The sequence below is a fragment of the Anser cygnoides genome, chromosome 7, assembly GCF_040182565.1.
Source record: "Anser cygnoides isolate HZ-2024a breed goose chromosome 7, Taihu_goose_T2T_genome, whole genome shotgun sequence".
Taxonomy (NCBI): Eukaryota; Metazoa; Chordata; class Aves; order Anseriformes; family Anatidae; genus Anser; species Anser cygnoides.
The window spans coordinates 16,384,245-16,405,225 of NC_089879.1; the positions used below are offsets into that span (position 1 = coordinate 16,384,245).

Genomic DNA, 20,981 nt, shown 5'->3' on the forward strand with positions numbered 1-20,981 from the left:
TCTGTTTTAGGAATCTCATGTTAAGTCTCCTAAGACTCAGGAGAACTAGCTGGTAAAAAGGTAACAAGCATGCAACACTACTATGAGGACAGACCACAAAGGCTAAAGATACGTCAAGAATTTTTTTTTCACTTCTTGGATCAACCACATTGCAGGAGCACAGAAGTAGCATAGAGGAACTTTCATTGCCACCTTCTCTGTTTTGTTTGTTTCCATAAGCCATTCCCTGCTTATATATTCCTGTTTATATTTTAGTACATCGATTTGTTTATATTTAACAGGAAGCCATCCTACCTCCCTGTTGATTTCACCTCACTTTCTCACATTCTCCTCATTGGTGAAGCAGCCAACGTTCTGCAAGGGACAAAATATATTAAACTGCTTGCATTGTATCCCCTTGCAATATAGCCCCAGTAAGAGACTCCAACAGAAATAGACAGCATTTTCCAGAGCTGGTACAAACACCATTTTTCCCCATAAAGCAATACAAAATAGGTATCAGCAAGGATATACATTTCCAGTGAAAAAAATATTTTTTTAAGCTTTCTCACATATTTGCAGTAAGAATATAAAACATACTGATTTAAAGTTGTGCTTCCTTCTGCAACCTTTTATAAACTATTCTACGTTCAATTCAAAAACGTCTTTCATATGTCAAAAGAATAATTACAGCACAAATTATAGCTTTCTCAAATACACTGGTATGTTGGTAGAAAAACAGGATTAAACACAAACTTCCATAAGTATTTAATTTTACCTTACATACGGTTGCATTGACTGCACTGGCAAACTAAAAAAAAAAAAAATAAAATGGTATGGCTTAAAGAAGAAACTAGTAAGAGCAAACAGCAGAAGAGTGTAAAATAACATGACAGAAGGGATCAAATTGCTATTTATTCATCTCTCCATGATTAAAAAGGAAAAATGAGGAACATTTAGTGGAACCAAAAGGTAATATATTTAAATATAAAATTAACTACAACAAATTATTAGAGCTTTCAGTGAAGGCAAGAGTTTAGCAGGATTTTCAAGAGATTAAGCATTTACTTAGATAACGAAATCATTCAGGATTTAAGCCAATACTAACAGAGGTAAAAAAGAAATATCTCTTAATGCAAATCAGTCAATATGTGTCTATAAAAGGATTTCTTGTACCTTCCACTTAGCAAATGGGTCTGACTAAATGTGGAAAACAAAGGACTTTTCTAGATTTGATACAGTTAAGCAGTTACTTTTAATCTTTTTTTTTTTTTTTTTTTGTGACACAGATGTATATTTGATTCTGTTAAGCACTTCATGTGCTGTATGTTTTTGTTAGGTAAATAAGAAAAAAATCTTATTTTGTGTCAGTTGTTTATAACTCATTATTAATATTTGTGTCAGTTGTTTATATCAGTGGTTGATAACACAGGCTTCGTTTCCATTTGAATTTACTGTTTGATTTAGGAGTCCACACCTTTTTTTTTTCTCCTGACTCTCAGGGCAACAGTAAAGAAAAATATATGTGCTGTCAGGGGGCTCTCTAGAAAGTCACCATAAAAATGGACTACAAAAAGCTAGTAATTCCTAAATTACGCCCATCTTCAGTATAAAAGTTTAAGTGCTGAAAAATTCACCACTAATCTCGGCATAAAGAAAAAGTACAATGAAAATATTTAATGTATTACAAAAATATCTCTAATTTATGAATCTAAGGAATATAAAAGATTCAAAAAGTTGCAAGAATCTAACATTATAAAGACAGACTGAAGAAATTCAATTTAACATCATAAAGAGAGTGTTACCAACAGTGTAAGTGTCTGCACAAGAACATAACTAAAATAGGGTCTTAAACAAGCAGATATGGGCATTAAAAAAAAACAATTCCAGGAAGTTGAATCTTGATAAATTTAACCTGGATATACATAGCAGAAACAAACCACAGAGTAAATAATTATTAGGACAACTCCTGTAGGGTTGTGATACATATTCCATCATGATATCTCATTCTTAAAATGACTTTATCTGAAAGAGATATATATTTTATATATACATATTTTATGAAGAGACAAGTTTGTATCTGATGGCATATTAAAAGACAGTCAACCCAGATTTTCAACACCAGAAGTATTTTACACAAGCTCAGGTTTCTCTGGGAACTTATAATAGCAGCTAAAAAGCTAAACACTTAGAAGAACCCAGAATTTTTCCTAAACCAGAACTATTTAAATGGAATAAAGTCAGTACTTCCCTAGTGGGTGCCACTGCCTATGCTGACTCTTGCTCTGCGTCAGAATTTCATCTTTCATGATAAATTTTGAGAGTTCAGATGAGGGCTCACAATGTTTCATGGGATATATAGTCTGATCCATAAAGAATGTGTGAGAGAAGTCTTCTAGTCTACAAAAATCAGCATACCATATGCAGTTTTTAATATAAATGTTAGCTTTTAACTGCACTTTAAAGTTTTATCCCATAGCTTCCCTTTGAGGACAAAAGAAGGAGAAAACAGCTTTATTTTGTTTAAACTATGATAATATCTAGCCCTAATACCTTTGAGTAAAATTTCAAAAGGTAGAATAAGTTCTTAAAGGATTCGGATCACATCATTTCTAGATATGAAATAGCTAGCGTCAGTTTAAACAGCTTTCAAAATTATACCTTTAGGTGCCTTTAGTTAGTTGATACGAAAATCTCCCTCCTCATTAACAGCAGACTTACACTATTGGGGTGCAGAACAAGGACTAAAGCTCTTGTTGTAAATCCACAGCCTAGACACAGGTGACTCAAGACCTAATGAAGTAATACCACCTGAGTAGCTTGGAAAATTTGACTCATACATGACTGAACCGGAATTTAAGAGATTTGGATTTTAAGTTACCTTATTTGGGCTTAGAAAACTGAGGGCTGTTCAAACTGGAATTCCACTTGTGTCCTGCTCAAGCCTGTGATGTAGGCTGAGGGTTGAAGGCAGGACAGAGAAAAGTTCAGTGAGCATTTTGAACTGAGATCTCCCGTCACACTAAGGTCACATTTCAGCTTCAACCAAACTATCAAGTCTGTGGATTAAAGTGAAAAAAGAAGCACAAAACTAAGAAACAACTGATTATAGAAGACACCAAATGGCAAAAAAAAAAAAAAAAAAAAGGCAAGCAATGTGAGAATCAAGATCTCTAGGAGGGGACAATGAGTAGTGCACCTCTGACTGTACCCAAAATCCAGAAGACATACAGGGAACCAAAGGATAATATCCAGTGAAGTTACTCTGCTTGCAAACGTGAACAGACAGGCAATCAGAAGAAGGACCCAGAACTGTCAGGATCCCTCTTCCGCCTCACTGAGTTTCTTCTTCCTGCTGGTATGGATGGTGAGAGCCAGGAGGACCGCAACTTGGTAGGGCCTCAGAAGAGGAAGGATTAAATGAAGAAGCATAGGAAGAAGTACATCCAGAAACTCTGCAGAAGGTTCAGAAGGAGCCATAAATGGGACCACTATGTGGTGCACTCAGTGAAAACATATACTGGGGTCTCTGTCTCACCACAAAACAGGGCAAGAAACAGGGGGCCCCAGGAACTGTGCCAGGAGTATGTTGTGTCCACCACTCCGTATGTTACCATAAAAAAAAAAAAAAAAAAATCCAACTGTTTCTTTTTGGAGCCAGATATAGCAAGTGAAGCTGATCTGTCTCGACTGGTTGCAACAACCAGTTTCACAACAATTCCCTGCGTATAAAGGTGTTCCTTTATTTGCTCAGATGATTTTAATCCCTTATCTGATCCATGATGTGACCATATGACCAGAAGTGACAGCATGAGGGAGTGTGAGGCATGGTGAAATTAGCAGCTGAGAAGCCACTTCTTTCAGCAGCAGTTCCATTTTATACAAGTTTAACATAATCACGAAATTACAGCAGGATACCTAAAATTAAGGCACTGTCCGTACCATCCACCTCCATCCCTTTTGCAGCATAAATATGGCTGATAACAGATGCTTTTTAAATCTAGGTCACTACCTGAATTTCAGCACTAGTGTATACAGATTGAAAATTAGCATTCATCAAATAAATACTAAGCATCCATCTGTGAAACTAATGGCTAGTCTACTTTCTCACAGATTTGCTCTTTAAAATCTCAAATTACAAAATTAAAAATCAAGGGCTACATTGTCAGATCGATATATTATTACCTTTCTCATGAAGCTGGCTGAACTCATTCTCTGTGCCACAACAGAATCCACCTCTATCATTGTTGGCTCCTTTTCTAATTGACTTTCATACTGCTGGGGAAAAACAAAACAAAACAAAACACTAAAAATCAGTACATAAGTCACACAGATATTTACTTTTTTTTTTCAGAAAAAACACAGTTATTTCACTAACTCGTAAAAAGTTAGGAACTTCTACATGACTAACAAAATTAATTGAACAAGTAGAGAAATTTGAAAGGAATGGTATGTACTTTATACAAACGAGAAAGTGAAGAAGAGCATTATATCTGGAGAGCCTTAATTTGAGGACATACGGAATAGAAAACGTAAAAGCATCCAAAAGTATATCAACAGAAATTAATTTTACGGTGTTATTTTAATTTAGTTTGATTGCCGAGTTTGTTCCTAGATTGAATTTCCTCTGTAAGAGGAAGGAGGGCATGCAGAATCAAAAGAAAAACAAAGTACTAAAAAATTAGATAAATGGGATATCTGCATGTGGAAGGAAAACAGAACACACAGAGACACTTGAGGATTTTTCTCAAAAGTATTTCAGCTGGAGACAAATACAAGTGAGGCCATAAGTTTAGCGTAATTTAACAAAAGTGAAAACCAGGAGCAGGGGGGAAGCATTGGAGACGCAGATAAATACAACAACATTTATTAGGAAACAATGTTCATTGAAACGCCTTAGAGCTTTCTACAGACAACTTCCCTTCATAGTACTCTTTACTGTATCCTCATGCTAACTTTATCTTTGCAATAGTCCTGCAGAGACCTCGCAGCTTCTTATCTTGAAGCCCATGTCTTCAGTATCTTTCCCTCTCCGTGCTATGCTTAATTTCAAATGAATTCTAACAAACACAAAAAGGACTGACAATCAAAACCAGGATCAGAAATAAAGACACTCAGTACTATTAAAGGAAAACACAAACACTATTTTGTGATCAAGTGAAAAGAAAAAATAAAAATAATCAGAAGAACGTTTCCTGGGGTTGAAGCAATATTTTAAGACATCAGTAGCAATGCTGTCCAAAATATGATATTACAAACTTCTGCTTCACTTAAGGGAAATTCATTTACTTTGCTAGAACTGCATGAGCAATAAGGTACTCTTTTGAATTAGTCAGGGCATCTGCCTGGCTTTCACTATTCTCTTGTGATAATGAACTAAATTCTCTGCTACATAAGCATATGAAGGAATGTGAAAGTTGGATTCAGACACTAAAAAAAAGCTAGAGATTAACTTTAATACAATTTGTCACATACAAGTTAAAACAAAGATTGTATCTGAAATACTAAATGTGTGAAATATTGTACGTGGTATCTTCTAACAAATGCAAGTAGTTGTTGAAAACAGAAGTTTAACTACCTAATACTCCTAAATCACAACAGCTGGAAGTGTTTACAGTTTTTAATCTCTTCTTCAGAAACAAAGTTAAATTCTTCTTGCAAGCATTTTAAGACAAAAATATTTTAGAATTGTTTGTTCCTTGAACCCTGCATATTGTAAGAGAAAGGAAGATCAAGGCTGGAGTATTTTACTAATTGTCCCAATTTCAAAATAACTTTTTATTTTTTTTAATTAACTTCTAGAACCTTTATACAAATTCCCTCAAAATTTCTGATAATGTATCTTCCTGACTAGCACCAATAGCATAAGCCTATGCTAAGTTTGTGGCTTATCTGAACATAGTTTACCTATCAGGACAAATTGTAATGGTTTCTAATTGTAAACAAACCCGTATTTTTTACTGGAATGAATTTGTAAAAGTAAAAGGATATATTAATGCTTGTTCTACTTCCTTTGTTCTTGTTTATATTCTAAAATTTATATATATATTTTTTCTGCATAGTAAAATTTCAGCTGCACTTTCCTGATTAGTACTGTAAATTGAAGATTTTCTTGCAAAAATAATTTTATTTTTTCCCTTTTCACTGGGTTATCAGATATCTACTGTCCCAGTTAGAATTACTAGATGCATCAGATGTGTGGAGCACACCTAATGAACAATACAGGGTACGTAGCACAAGACCAACACACCTCCCACATATCAGAATTCCAGCCGCTATTCTCGGGAGTTAATCTGCATGCAGCAATGAAGCGAATGTGTCCAGATCATCCCAGAGTTAGAGCATGCATGAGCCATCTGTGCATCCTGGAAAGGAAAAGATCTTTATTCCAGTCACAGAAGTGACCTTTACAAAGCCGCAGAAAAAGATACAGCTTTCTTCTTTTGGTTTTAGGTCTTGCACCAGAATAATGATCTCAGCCAACAGCTCGGCAGTAGGGTTTTAAATAACTATGATAACTAAAGTTTTATTCTCATGCTTTGCTCTTGTCTATTTTTTAAACATAATTAGCCTTAACTCTGTTGCTGTTATTTATAACCTTGAAGCCAAAAGCCTTAAAACCATCTAGCATTAACTGCAGAGCATTTAAAGAAGCAGATGTTTACTGTATCAGTAATCTCAGAAAATGTGTACAGTATTCAGAATGAATTTCCAATTCTGACAGATTAACCAAGTTGTCTGACTTAACGTTATAGCTATGAAAAAATAACTAGAAAGCACCAAAAAACATTAAGTCATCACACTGTTTCCCACAGTTCTGAACATGAAATGCTAACCGATGAGAATCCTGATAAACCTTAAAAATATATGATTCATTACCACCTGCATCAAGCAGAATTTACTGGCTGAGAAACAGGTGCAACAGGAAAATGCTTCCTTCATCAGCTGCCCAGAATAAAGCATGCATGAGTTTGCCTAACATCAAAGGATAGAAGTTTCTCCTTTTCATCAAGGAAGAAAGGTCCATGTAAGTCAAAATTTGTTGATGGAAGAGAAAAAGCCATTCAATCTTGTTTTGAAACATTTGAAATTTCAAGATTTGAAAGGTCAGCTCCCCCTTTATGCCCAGCCCCCCCCCCCCCAATCAAACCACAGCCACGCATCCACTTAATTTTAATTGGCCATAGCAATGACACATCTTTCAAACAAAATTTATACTTCTCTACCTCACAAGCACAAGCACCTCATTCACCACCGTATTCTAACATTTGTATGGCTGATAAGCATGTGCCTAAGTATCTTCCTGAAGGAGGCTGCTTTCTTGAATTAGAGGTAGTGGAGGAGAAACATTAAATTCTTTAAAACCTTCTGAAAACATAATTCAAGTAAAAAAAAAAAACAGACGAGAACAGGTATGTATCAGCATCAGCAGCCTGTCCCTTCACTCCAGCAAATCAGTTTGTGTTCTATTTTGTTTTCCCTAGAAAAGAGACGTATCCCTTGCTATCCTTGGTATCATCTTTCAGGATGACGACAGTGGTGTTCAGATCCCAAAGCAGACTTCACCTCCTTCTTTTAAGCTATCACTTGCTATAACTTACTATATGACGTATTACTTATGACTTACTCCAAAAATAGTACCTTCAGGACTTGGACACCTCTACTACAAAATTATGTTGCTTTCACTCCAAACAATTCTCTTTAAAATGTTAAGAAAAAAAAATCAGCAACCTCCTCAATCCATAGAGGTCTCTGAAAGAACCCCTAGAGGAAAAAGCCGATTTAACTACTGCAGACTACTGCAGAACTCCATGAACCAAGGGAAATGACTTGGACTGAAATCTTTCATAAAAATTTTCAAAGAACTTCCTCATAGATGGAAGCTTTCATAAAAGACATTAGGCTGGAGGAGATATCCAGGTCATTAAATCCAATACCTTATTATCATAAGCAAATATGTCACAAACCCTTTCATTGTATTGCTCTGAAACCTTCTGAGTTCTTCTGAGATTTTAAGCTCACAGAAGTCAGCTTTTTTTTTTTTGTCAGCTTTAACACATTCGTGGACATTTGTTCTTGCACCAGTGTTGTCTTAATTTAAATTAGTCTTTCCTTTTCTGGGTTTCTCTTACTGCTCCACTTAAATTAACCAACTGTGGAAGAGCTGCATAGCTATGCCCCCATCACATGTTGGGAGCATGTGCTTCAACAAGCGATGCTAAAGAAGGGAAGGGGAAATCACAGCCACCTCAACCTCCTCAGTAAATTGTTCTCTGAACACAACTGCTCTCAGACTTTAGGTTCTGATAGACAAAGCTAAGAAAAATAATAAATTTTCAAGCAAAACCCTTACACTATGAAAAATGAGTCGTCCAACAAACTAACTGTCCCTAACACAGGGCTGGATAACATTTAATATTGCTTTGGATTCCAAAGTTTCAAAGAAGTAAATCAAAGGTGGTCACACACATCTTAGAAACAAATCAATCAACTTGTTCCAGGCTACAAATTTCTTCACAGCTTTGGATTGCTTTGTAGGTATACAAGCAAGCTGACTTCATGTAATACCATTAGACACTTACAAAAGTGCAGTCCTATTAACTTCAGCATGTGTCCTACAGTACAATCTGTAAAAGCATAAAGTGACCTAGTAAATACTATGGCATGTAACATTCACAGGATTCTATACTACAATGGCTTTCAATACTGTGGCTACAAAGTTCAAAATTAATTTAATAGGCCAAAGCTACAGATCATATCTTTAAATTACAACATAAACACAATGAATTCAGACAATGTGCACCTCAGTAACTTCGTATTGCCTGTTTCAACATTTAACTTGCAGGTAACAGTGAAACTATGCCTTTCAATACACCTTTGCTGTTAACATCCTTACTGGGAAGGGCTAAGAATTTTGGCCAGTTTATCTGGTGACAATTTTTATAGCATCTGGGCACTTCACAACTTTACATGTGATTATTCCAATAATAGCCCAGGAGTACTACTAAGTCATTTCAGTACCAAAGAACAAAAAAAGGAAGTACCATTAACAGCATTAGCCACTTTTACTGTCACATTAAAGTTCAAACTAATGTTAATTTAACCTCCAAATTCATTTCAAAATACCTGCCAAGGACACAGTTATATTTTGCAAATGCACCCATTATTTTGTAAGCATTAATGAAGGTTTTTAACAGCAGTAAATGTGCATTTTCATAACTAAGTCATGACAAGATCTACATCATTATGTTCAGGTGCTGTTAGCCAGCAGCAGATGCTCTCAGCAATGATTACATATTGCTTTCAAATGACTGAGGAGAAAGTTAAGATTAAATTTAACATTACTGAAAAATATTCAGGATTATTGATTTCACTGAGAATATTTCTGTATGGTAATGTTTTATCTACTTTCTGACAGTTTTTTCAGGTCTAAAATTTATCCAAATCTTAATATAGTTAATGTACGGTTACTGATGCTGTAGCACTGATTTTTACTGAGCTATTATCTGATATTAATCTATTAGTATTCTGAAAATATATTTCAAGGACCTTATCAACCAAGTTTGTAATTCAAGTGATTTTTTTCAAGCCAGATTTCCATCACTTGAACCTATCACATTCCTGTCCTTCAGTTATTGACTGAATTTGTTATACTTAAAAATCTTGGGGACTGATTCAATTTCTCTGAACCTTAGAGAGTTATAACAGGGCCATGCATGGCAGAGATATTCACAGTGGAATTAAACTAGATAACTGTACCTTCAATCTAAAAGGTTCATTTTGGTACCCTAATGCGGATAGTATCTGATATTTGTATCAGGTACTACTTTAAAACCTAGCTATTAGGAAGACATCAATGTGCTGGAGACTTGCCTTCCGTTTTAAATTATCTTTCTAAAAATACTTGTTCCTTCTGTACTTTATTACTTCTCTTTTCACATCTCTTGTTGTAGATAACAAAAGGCAGAAGGCAGAAAAACTAACAAGAACAAGTAAGTACGGGCATCCTTTGCCATGGTATTTCTTTTTGCCCACAAATTTCTGTGCAAGAAACCTAATCAGAATCACACACTTTAGGATGGCTCTGGAATGAATCCAAACATTCGTTTTGCTTTTCATTCATAATTTGATGGACAAATTAACCCTTTCTCTAACACAAGAGATAGTTAAATTAACTTACACATGGTTTTACTTCCTTTTCATAAAAATGAACAAAAACATGATACTTTACACTGATTGCAAAGAGAACCTGAGAAGGCGTTTTCCTAAATTACTTGTTAATCCCTGTGACATTAAGATTCTCTGGTTTGTCACATGTAAATGTCAAGTACACAAAGTCAAGACTAAGTTCTACTGTGAAGGATTTGGGGCTGCCTAGTAACCATAGTATCAGATGATTACTTTGTTTACTACTACATATTAATTCCAGACATAGTAAACATGCAGAAAAATGAACAAGAAGGTAACTACAACAGTCCTCTTCACCAATACAGAAAGAACAAGACATAAGTCAAACTGTGGAGTTCATTTCCAGTTATTCTGTGCTCAAGCACAGGGTTTATAATCCACAGGAGCTAGAGAGGAAGTGAGAGGAAGAGATTTAGTCAGGAAACAGAAACAAATAGCTGCATAACGGATGGAAACCTCTGAGCAGTGGGGGAAAGTCAACTAGTAATTGCTGAAGACTAAACTTAAAAAAAGCTTTTCTGAGCCACTATTTATTACTGGTCCTGCTTCTAGGTAGAACAGTGGCAAGTATCTGTACCTAGCTTGACCCAAAATTTAAAAAAATAATAATAAAAGAAAAAGCACAGAGTTGCTGTAGGGGGCACTGTAATCCCTGACTTGCTCTAAGAGTAGAGGAATTGTGAAGACAGATCAATCCGTGTGTGAACATGCACTTGGAGAAACTAAAATGAGGTCACATTGCAGCTACAACAGAACCAGGACATCTAGTTGTCTAACTTACATCGACTACTGACAATACAAGGGAGTAACTAACTACTCATATACTTCCCCCAGCCATCCCCAATTATATATCTGATAATATTCTTAAATATATAAACAATTTCATTTACTGAGGTCAGTAAGGAAACAAATTATATATTCTAAAAAAAAAACCTTAGTTCTTCCATATGGTAGTCAAAAGCGTACAGCAATGTATAGAAATGTCACTAAATGCAAATCATAAACACTAGACTGGATTTTCTAGTTAACAGAAGAGCAATTTGTCTTATGATACAGCGTAAAAGGCAGATTAGCCACACACACACACAAAAAAAAAAAAAGTTAATAAAATCCATAATGGGTCAGACTACAGGTCTAAGTTCTGGGTACTATTCTATTTCTGGTATAGCCAACAAAATACATCTGCAAAGCAAGCAAAACTTTCCCTGCGTACTCTTTCAGCATCAGTCTTTTTCTCACACCTGTTAAAAGTTAGTACCTTTATGCGTAACAGTTTATAACAGACTTGTTCCATTCATTAATTCAGTCCCTTTTTGAATCTGTGTAAGTTTTTAGTCCTAACAATACCCTTCTTCGTCTCAACAATGCGCCCTGGGAAGGACTGACTCCTTTTGGTCAGTAAAAACTTGGCCCTGACAGTTCCTGTAACAAAGCCTGCCTAACCTTTCTGTCTGAAGAGGAAGCGAACAATTGGGCACTGTTCATCTTGTGCATTCAGTTAAAGATTTTATAGACACCCATCACGTTCCTTCCCCTCCTAAGCCATCTCCTTTCCAGGTTAGTGTGTACTGGGCACAATCAAGGGTAATTCCTCATACAGGAACACGCCCTTCAATTCATCTCACTGCCCTTCTCTGTACATTGCTTAATTTTGAAGGAAGTTTTCCGCTGTTGAGATGGGGTAGAGAGCAGAACTCCAACACTTCAAAAAAGTGGAGCAGTCCAGGTTTATAAAGTGGCATAACAAAATACTCTTCTGTTCCGTATTCCTTTCCTAGTTATTCATAGTACTCGTTCTTTTCTGATCACTACTGAGCACTGATCAGATGCCGTAACACCTAATGTAACTGCAAAGTTTCAAAACCTGAGAAACTTTTACTAGCTCATGGACTAACACTGTGCACAAGGAGCTGGAATTATCATTTCCCTACTTGCACTTGTCCAAACCATCAGCCGTTTTCTTTCTTAGTCACATAAACCTTCTGCAATGTTCACATTGGGTCTTTGGCTTCTAAGCTTCTGCACCGGTTGGGACTCTGAGCAAACGCTGCCCCGCGTTGCCCCATTCACCTGCTCACCAGTCACTGCACTGCTCCCTAGCTCACTCTCTTGAGCCGTAATAATAATGATGGTTACTGACATTCCTGCTTTTTCTGAGTTTTAAACTCATCTGAGGAAAAGAAGTTCCAAGGAAGAAAAACATTTCTAGTCAATAGACATATCAACTACTTTACTAAAATGACACATTACTTGGAGTAATATAAACTCAGGCACCTCAAACTATATCTGAACAAGTGATAACACCTCACGGAAGTCCATTTGCAGAGATGTGTCTGATCTCACAGTCATAAGCATCTGTAGAGGCTTCATGCTAATGACTGTTTGAATAATTGCATATTTTACAGTGAATTTGTATTCCATAGAAGAGTTGTGCTTCAAGCACGTATTTCTGAGATACATACCTGAGATTGCTTCCATGTGAACACTTCTCTGCAAGCTTGCATGAATACCTGTTGCACAGCTGTATATTCAAATCACACCACGTGATCACTTAAGAAATTACTCTTCTTGGGTAGATGAGTATATTGTCCAGTTTCATATTGAGCAAACTACCATAAATTGTCAATAAAATTAAAACAATTAACTCATTACCCTAAGAGGTACAGCATCCAATGGTCAGATAAGCATGGCAGTTGTTACTCCTTTGCATTTTTCTTTATTAGGGAAAAAAAAAATTATACTGTACATACAGCAAGTGCTTATAAAATGAAATGATACATGGATAAGGTCACACAAAATTTAGGAATTCCATTATTTAGGAATTTTCACAATTTTTCATTTTAAATTAAGCCAAGAAAATCTACAACCTTTTATAACCTCTGTATTTTTAGTCATGTGTACTTATAAAATACAGTGAAAACAAATAACGTCTTAGAAGAAAAATCAAAGCAGAAAGTAATATATTCTAGATACGGTAAGCTTGATCATTTTCAAAGTTATGCTACCTTATTTGCCACTCTTCTAGAGTTTTTCTTCTTATTTGGGTTGTTTCCAAATTTTCTCCTATTTTTTGTAGCATTCAGTGTTTTGTTAGAACACTAACTTCTAAAAATGACTTTCACTTAAGACAGTTGTAAGACAACTGAGCATGTCTACCATATAAATTTGTCAAAAAAAAAATTTAGGTACATTTCAATGCAGTCATAACAAGGGTTAGACTTCTAGCATGAACACATCTTTAGCCGTTTTAAACAGGCAAAAGACAAGTCTAAGTACAACAGCATAGAAATCAGTGCAGTGGAAGATGTTCTCAATTCCTCTTACTGAGATATAAGTTTGGCAGACATCATTTGAAAAACAACTGTATGAAAAGGATAGGAACAACTCTTCCTTGCCATATTGACTCAAAATTCAATGCAACATCAGAAAGTTTTAGAAAAGCTACCTCAGCTGGATTTTGACTTGAGTTCAAACGATTTTAAACTTTTCTTTACAAACCAGGCAGTCTAAAAACTACCCTCTCCAGCACGTCATCAATTATTGTCTATTATTATACTCCTAACAAAATACTCTTGTCTGGGAAAGAGCTGCAGGAACAATCAGTTTCAGGCACTAGCTGAAAAGATGTATGTGCTGTAAACCTTGCCCTGCTTTTATTACAATCTGCTAGTTCCCTATCTAAACAATGATATACTATTTAAAGGGGCTAAACTAGCAGATTACTTTCATGCATCTGAAATAACCATTCACTTAAAATATAAAGCAGGATTTGTATCACTGAAACATGTCTACGCTTTAGATTCTATATTGTCAACCTCAGATTCAAATACTATATTAGCAGCCCTTTTTCCACAAAAAAAAAATTGTGCACCAAATCAACACATCCTTAAAACAGTACTTGGGTTCACAATCTAAACAAACACTACTGGCCCCTGTACTTAGGTACTTAAGTACTGCTGGAAGCAGGGTACAGAAATACATCATTCTTTGTCTGCAACAGTTGCATTTGTGATATACAAACCACTTCAAAGTGGCATGTCTGTGCAACTCAATCCTGCTTGAACCTAACCCATTCAGTAAATTTCTCCAAAAGCCAATTCTGCCATATCATGCTTCGTGGCAGCTTCTTTCTGTAGACAGCAACAGACCTTATGTCCAGCCGGTCATCTCCAGTTACTGAACTGACACTGCTTAGGAAGGTGCAAAATTGAGGCTGAGGTGATGGGGACAGGAAGAGCAGCATGGATTTCTTATGTAAGGGCGTGAAAGTATTTACAGAGGTTTGGGGGCATCCCTCCTCACACACAAGACCTCATATATCATCTGGCACTGGTATCACTGCCGGTAAGTGAATACAAGGAAATTAAATGCAGGAACCTCTACCTTAAACCATGGGAACTGCCACAGAGTTCAATGGGACTATTCAATGTAAGCATGTAAAAATACAAATTAACAGACTTCTAGCTGACTGCTTAAGTTTTGCTGCACAATAGCAGGAAGTATGTAAATAAGTATTTTTATTGTACTACCTTCCTGTAGGATCTGATTTACAAGTTCTTCTATTTGTGGTCTACCAACACATGCAATGTCTTCAGTAAACGATGAAAAACAATTCAGGAAAGCCTTTTAATGTTTTAAAATGAAAAGTAAATCCCACTCCCCCCCATATGTTAACTGGTTGACCGACTGCCGTCACATTTTTGTATTATGAAATACAAACACTAAAAAGCTAAAGTGAAATATATATGTAAAGTTTCTAATATCCAAGATATAACGTTCATCATTCATTCCCAGACAGATTCTTTCCTAATGCAAAAAGAAAAAAAAAAAACAACAGAGGAATGCAAATTAATCTGTTAGTAATCTCTAGTCCGTCATTTTTGTCAAAGACATTTTTAGTGAAGTCCCGACCATACAATTTGCTCCCTCTGGTGGTTACAGATCAAGTTCATGCTTCAGAGCATACATACGATAAAGCCTGTTTCTCGGTTATTTCTTTCCAAATAGAGACTAGCACCTTATAAAATGAAAATTAGAATAATGATGTTTCAGTTGTTCCACACTATTTCAGATTCATGATTACATTTTAAAAAATACTGAAGATCAGAAGAATGAATAACATCAGACTAAAGCATAAGCTTGTAGGTTTATTGAAATAACAATACCGAAAAGGAAGAGAGATTTATAATCAGTAAAATTCTGTAAAGAATACATCACATTCAGATCAGCATTTAACATGAAATAAAACAGGGATATTGGATAGTAGCACACTGTACCATTAAAAAAACAACATAGCTGTTGCTCAGAGGGCTGTTTCCAACTTGTTCCAAATGTCAAAGCTACCTGTTGAAAATTTACAGCATGCCTCAGCTGTTGATTATTTGACTTTCTAGCAATAAATCAAACTGCATGCAAACATCCCTCAAAAATACACAAATATTCCTTTGAAAAAATCCAAGCCAAATCACAGGAAGCAAATTTTCTCTTTATAAGAGAAAATCAATTTTGACTGCTCTCATCACCTATGCTGATGCAAATCCACACTACTTATATTCAAAAACAAAGCAATAACTATTCCAGATTTGTATCAGCATAGCTATTAACAGAATGGATTCACAGTACATTTTGTATGCTGTACTTTTCAATTCTTCTTTACTTCCCAAAGACTCGTCGTTGATTAAGAAGAATAAAGCCTCCACAACTTCGAAGAATGATTCAGTTGAAAATTTAAGGGCCCAACTGACGCTTAATAACTATGAATGAAATCAAAAAAGCTATAGTAAAAGAAATTTAAAACAAAATTAGCAGGTATTGTTTTTAATAATAAAATTGATTATCAGATTGTATTGAAAACCAAGAGTAGTTCAATATAAAATGCATTAGAGACAGTACACAAAAAGTGTATTTTTACATTTCATAAACAAGGCACCTCAAAACTGCAGCAAGAAAGCACTTACTAGGACAATAACGAAGAACATTTCTGAGTAAAGAAAATCTGACAGCACAAACAAACTCAAAATATTTGCTTAAAATATTTAAAGTACATGCTCTATGATTGATGCTATACAATATAGCATCAACTGAATATCAAAATATATTAATAAGAAAACTATAAGGACGAACATTACAACAGCTGTTTCAGTGTAAATCACAGTTTAAATTTTCAGAACATACTTCTAGCAGCGACAGCCATTCTGGCTGTCATCCACTGACTACAACTCAGAGTAGTGCGGGGTAGTATACAGGAATAATTAAGCAAACCAAACAGCACCAACCAATGAAATTTCAAAAACATTAAAAACAACAACAACAAAATTGGCTTAAGCACACAAGATTATTAGCCGATTTTTAGATCTCTGTTACTCACACATCCTTGATTAAGGAAGTGGTCTATTTTGAAATAGCTAGTTAGGAAAGAATTTGGCATTAGCTCTAACTGTGAAGGAGATATCCTATTTAATCTACAGCGCTATTGCATCTGACACTGTAACTCAAGTGACAGCAAAGAAAAGCACAAGCTTTGGGAATGCACCATAATTTCAAAGTATATTTAGTGCTACTACCAGAAACCTACATCTGAATAGGGCTGTAATAATGAGAATTTGATCTGAACTTTGTGACCTACAGATAAAAAAAGGCTTACTGTACAGACTAATGCCTTTTACTTTTTTTTTTTTTGAATCAAAGACAGAAAATATGAAATCTCAAATAAAGTTGTACAAATAACAAAACAAAACTGGAGCAGGAATGGTAAATCCTAACAGAAGAAAAGTAATGTATATTCTACAAACCACGTACACTGTTACAAGATATGCTTTGATACAGCTGCACCATGCAAGGAATGTATGTCATACCTACAAAAGTTACCCTGAAAAAGTAATCACTGGAACAATCATTGTAAAAAAAAATATATATCAAGAAGTTAGCAAAAATCAGGCTGCAAATAAAACTCCATGTAAATGTACAACAAGAAGAGCAGGCATCATCTGTGGTTGTATAAACAGTGACAATGTCAGCTTGCAGAGGGACTGTAGATCTATACAGTACTGACCTAGCCAACACTGTAACACATTTTGGGTGTCCCTATTTTAAAACATTACAAAGGAAAACAAGAAACCGTACATTATAAAGCTCCATGGTAATTATTACAAGGTTGGAAAGGTTCTTAGAGAGGGATCTGAGAACTGTAATTATGCCACGTTTCAGTTTTCTTCAGTACACTGAAAGGACTTACCGTGTCCAGAATGACTGCTTTTGTAGAGAAAGATAAAAAGAGCCAATAAACTGAATAAAAACTACATGGGAAATATGTTAAGGTAATAGTAATTAAATATTGATATAAACTGTAAGAGGAAGATGTGGATTCTCTATCTCCTGAAAGATGCAAAGACAGACTACAGGACTCAAAACTGAAAATTTAGGATGAATGATTAAACAAAGTTCATTTAAAACAAGAATACAATGACTTTCACTTTTGAGAAAGTTATTTTTGAAAGGGTCCAAAAGTATTTTCTTGTGACACGTAATTTCTAATCTTCAGTTCCTTAGAGGACAGTTCTGCTAACAGTCAGAACTTCTATTTTTAGCACACATTTCTACACTTTGTTGAGAAACTGGCAATATTATGCATGTTTTTGGTAAATTTTAACTGACAGTTTAAAACTTGGTATAAAACCACCAAGATTAATTTTTTTTTTTTACAAGTGTATTAAAGTTGCAGAGCTACTAGAGAAGAGCATTATTGCTTATTAGTACTGTTTATGTAACCGTTGTCATTCACACTGATGCATAAGGCTCTCTGAAACTACATACATGAAACACAGCATCTTAATTACCCGAGGAATGGAAAAAATATATATTTTTGCCTTTTCACACAGCAAAATTCTGCTATACTGTATTAAAAAGTAACAATACCAGAACACCTTTCTAACTCTCCCAAAGATTTTTTTCTCCCCCAAGATTCTTTATTCTTTCTAGCTAACTAGTTTTGCAGAGATGGATATATGCTTACTGCCTACAGAATACGCAACAATATTCGGAGACTACAGTAAAGTTGTTATCACACTGCCACAGCACGCAGCCATATGAGCTCAGAAGTCCCCGCAAACCTAGCAGTGCCTTGACGCACTCTCTCAGAACTGCGGAGCTGAGTGCTCATTACTGTCTTTGCTGTTCCTTGGTTGCACAGCCTGGCTGAATGACTGCTAATTAGTTCGCCTCCTGTACTTTACTCTCTAATTTCATGTGGCAACCCCTGGAAGCATCCTATGCAAAATATTCAGAAGGGCCAAAAACTAGAACAGAAATTTCTTTGTTAAAAATTACTTGCTAGACCAAATACATCAGCCTTTTTATTCTGTGGCTCCAGATATAATCTCTAAATAGATAGATAGGCTCTAGATATAATCTCTAAGGAGATTATATCTCTTAAAATCTAACTATACGTTGTCAAACTTTTTCCTTTCATCTTGGCTTTGCAACTTATTAGGCAATGAACTGATTGCATTCACTAAGTCAGGCCTTGCTTATGAGTGAGGCATTCGCATCTTACTGAGGAGCACATTTGTTTTCTAGCAAATTAAAGAGGACACTAAACAACTGATACAAATAATCATTTAAAGCACTAGGTTTAGGCAGAATACTTGATACTTAAGTGTAAAAAATTCAAAATTCAACTGTTTCTCAAAGATGAAGCACAAGAATTTCAAGAAATCATGGCTCTCAACAAAAGCACCTCATGATTCCACACGATTCTTCTAAACAACTGTGACTTGTACAATGGTCTTAGGATTTCCTTCAAATTAAAATATTTTAGGACTACAAGTTGTATGTTTCCTTTATTGAAGGCATGGGATTTTTTTCTGTCCATTTCTAGGACTAAAAGAGACAGCACAGTACTGTCCAGAGTTGCAACAACTCTTGATAATGTTGCTATGAAACCTTGATGGCTACGTGCCATTTGATAGCTAAAACGTGAGCAGTGTTTACAACACTCACAAACCTGAAGAAAATCCAAAATATAACCTGCATTCTACTATTCTCAGGATGTAAATAGAAGTTTTATACTAAAAAATAAAAACAACAATTTATGAAGAAAACCTTTTGTACTCCCACTTGTTGAATTCACTACAAAAACCTTTCTACAATCATGTTATGGTAAGCATGTAAATCATCATAATTGTCTCTGAGAAACATGCTTTACACAACCCAGCAATGATCCAACTAATTAAAAGATACAGTGCCAATTTAATTTTCTAAAAACAATTTTCCTCTCAGCAGATACAACCTCTTCTTGTTTTCTTGCAATGTAGTTGCAACTCAAATGATTTCATAAAAACAGTACAACCCATTTCCCTATATCCTTTTCTCTAAAAGAAAAAAAAAAAAAGGCAAGGCCCCCTATGGCCCACTCCACTCTGCACTGACCATTTCAGTTTGCTTAGGAGCCAAATGCTAAGACATCATTACACAGCAGTGCAGAAAACCAAGCATTTAGTTGCAACGCACAGTTGCTTGGTTAAACCAGTCATGCCTCAGTGGTAGTGAAGAATTATTTCCCTGCATACATCAGTTAGATTTAGTTAAGATTGACCATTCAACAGGGGATAACGCCACAGTCTCTCAGTTTCATATTGAGTTTTGGGGAGCTGGGGGTGGGACTGCTTTTGGTTTCAAATAATATGAAACTATTTCTATTCTTGTGTGTAACAAAAAGATTACTGCTGTGTTTCTAACCTGAACTCTTATTTCTAAAGCATTAGCTGGAGAATTTCTGCTCTCATTTCACTGATTTAGCAAAATGTGAAGTGAAACCTTTCCTACGTGCATTTAGAAAAAAGTGGGAAAGTTAAGACATCTTACAAAACAAAACACTTGTGGAACTCACGCTTTGCTATATACTCTTCTAATTCTTATTTATACTAGTACAAACAAAAATATGGAATCTGGTAGTTTATTTTTAAATTATTCCCCTTAATTATTTTACCTCATAACTTTTCCTTTTTTTTGATCACAACCCATTGTTTTAAGTGTCTGCATTAAAAAACAAAGGCAGTTTAACACGTACAGTCTGAAAAGGGCCACTGCTTCAGAGCAGATTCAATTCAGCTGAGTAAACAAAGCAGAAGCTATATAAGCAATGCTTTAACGTTTGCAATAAAGGAGCAAAAGTGACAATAAGAAACTAACATGTATATTTCAGAAAGAAGGATGGCTTTTTCTTCAGTACACTAACCTTTTACAAGAAGACTGCTGACATACGCAATATACCAGTCTTAAAAATATTTGTACTGTCTTGACACACAGAAATAGAGGGGCTGTGCCGTTCTCTAACACCAGCACAATGTTTTCATTCTACATTGCAGCTCTGCAATTAAGCAGCATCATCATCAAACGTAAGGCAAGGAACTTCTCCACAAGGAGACTCAACTCTGTCAAATTCTCTTATTAAGAAGCAAACGGAAAGTGCACAAACTCTGAAATCATTTCGCAGCATTTGTACGCTAACAACCCCAAGCTGTCAACCACCTACATGTTTTAAACCAGACATTTGGAGGGAGCTGAAGGGCTGCAAGGCTGCCTACGAGGCGGGCGGTCCAGCAGGGGGTCACTGGAAAAACGAGGAGGAACGAGGAGGCGGAGAAGCAGACGCGGTGGGAGCGAGGGGAAGAGCCCAGAGCCACACCCCCTCAGAGTCCCCGCCGAGCTGCAGCACCCCACGACAAACCCCTCAACCTCACCCCCCCCCGCCCCCCGCCGTGCAACGCGCATGCGCCCAGTGGCTCCCCCCCCCCCCCCCCCCGCGGATGCCCCCG

At 35.9% G+C, this 20,981-nt stretch overlaps 1 long non-coding RNA gene across 3 annotated transcripts; it reads right to left on the minus strand.

Annotated features, from left to right (window-relative positions):
* Positions 1–1,690: 1,690 nt before the first annotated feature.
* LOC125182413 (uncharacterized) lies at positions 1,691–20,977 on the minus strand. Of its 3 annotated transcripts, none has more exons than XR_007162068.2 (3): positions 20,699–20,977; positions 4,165–4,254; positions 1,691–3,038 (listed from the first exon to the last, which is right to left on the minus strand). It is a non-coding gene; the product is annotated as an uncharacterized lncRNA (long non-coding RNA). The 3 variants fall into 3 exon arrangements; XR_007162066.2 differs by having other exon boundaries at positions 4,165–4,257; XR_007162064.2 differs by lacking the exon at positions 20,699–20,977 and adding an exon at positions 6,230–7,629 and having other exon boundaries at positions 4,165–4,257.
* Between the last annotated feature and the right edge of the window lie 4 nt (positions 20,978–20,981).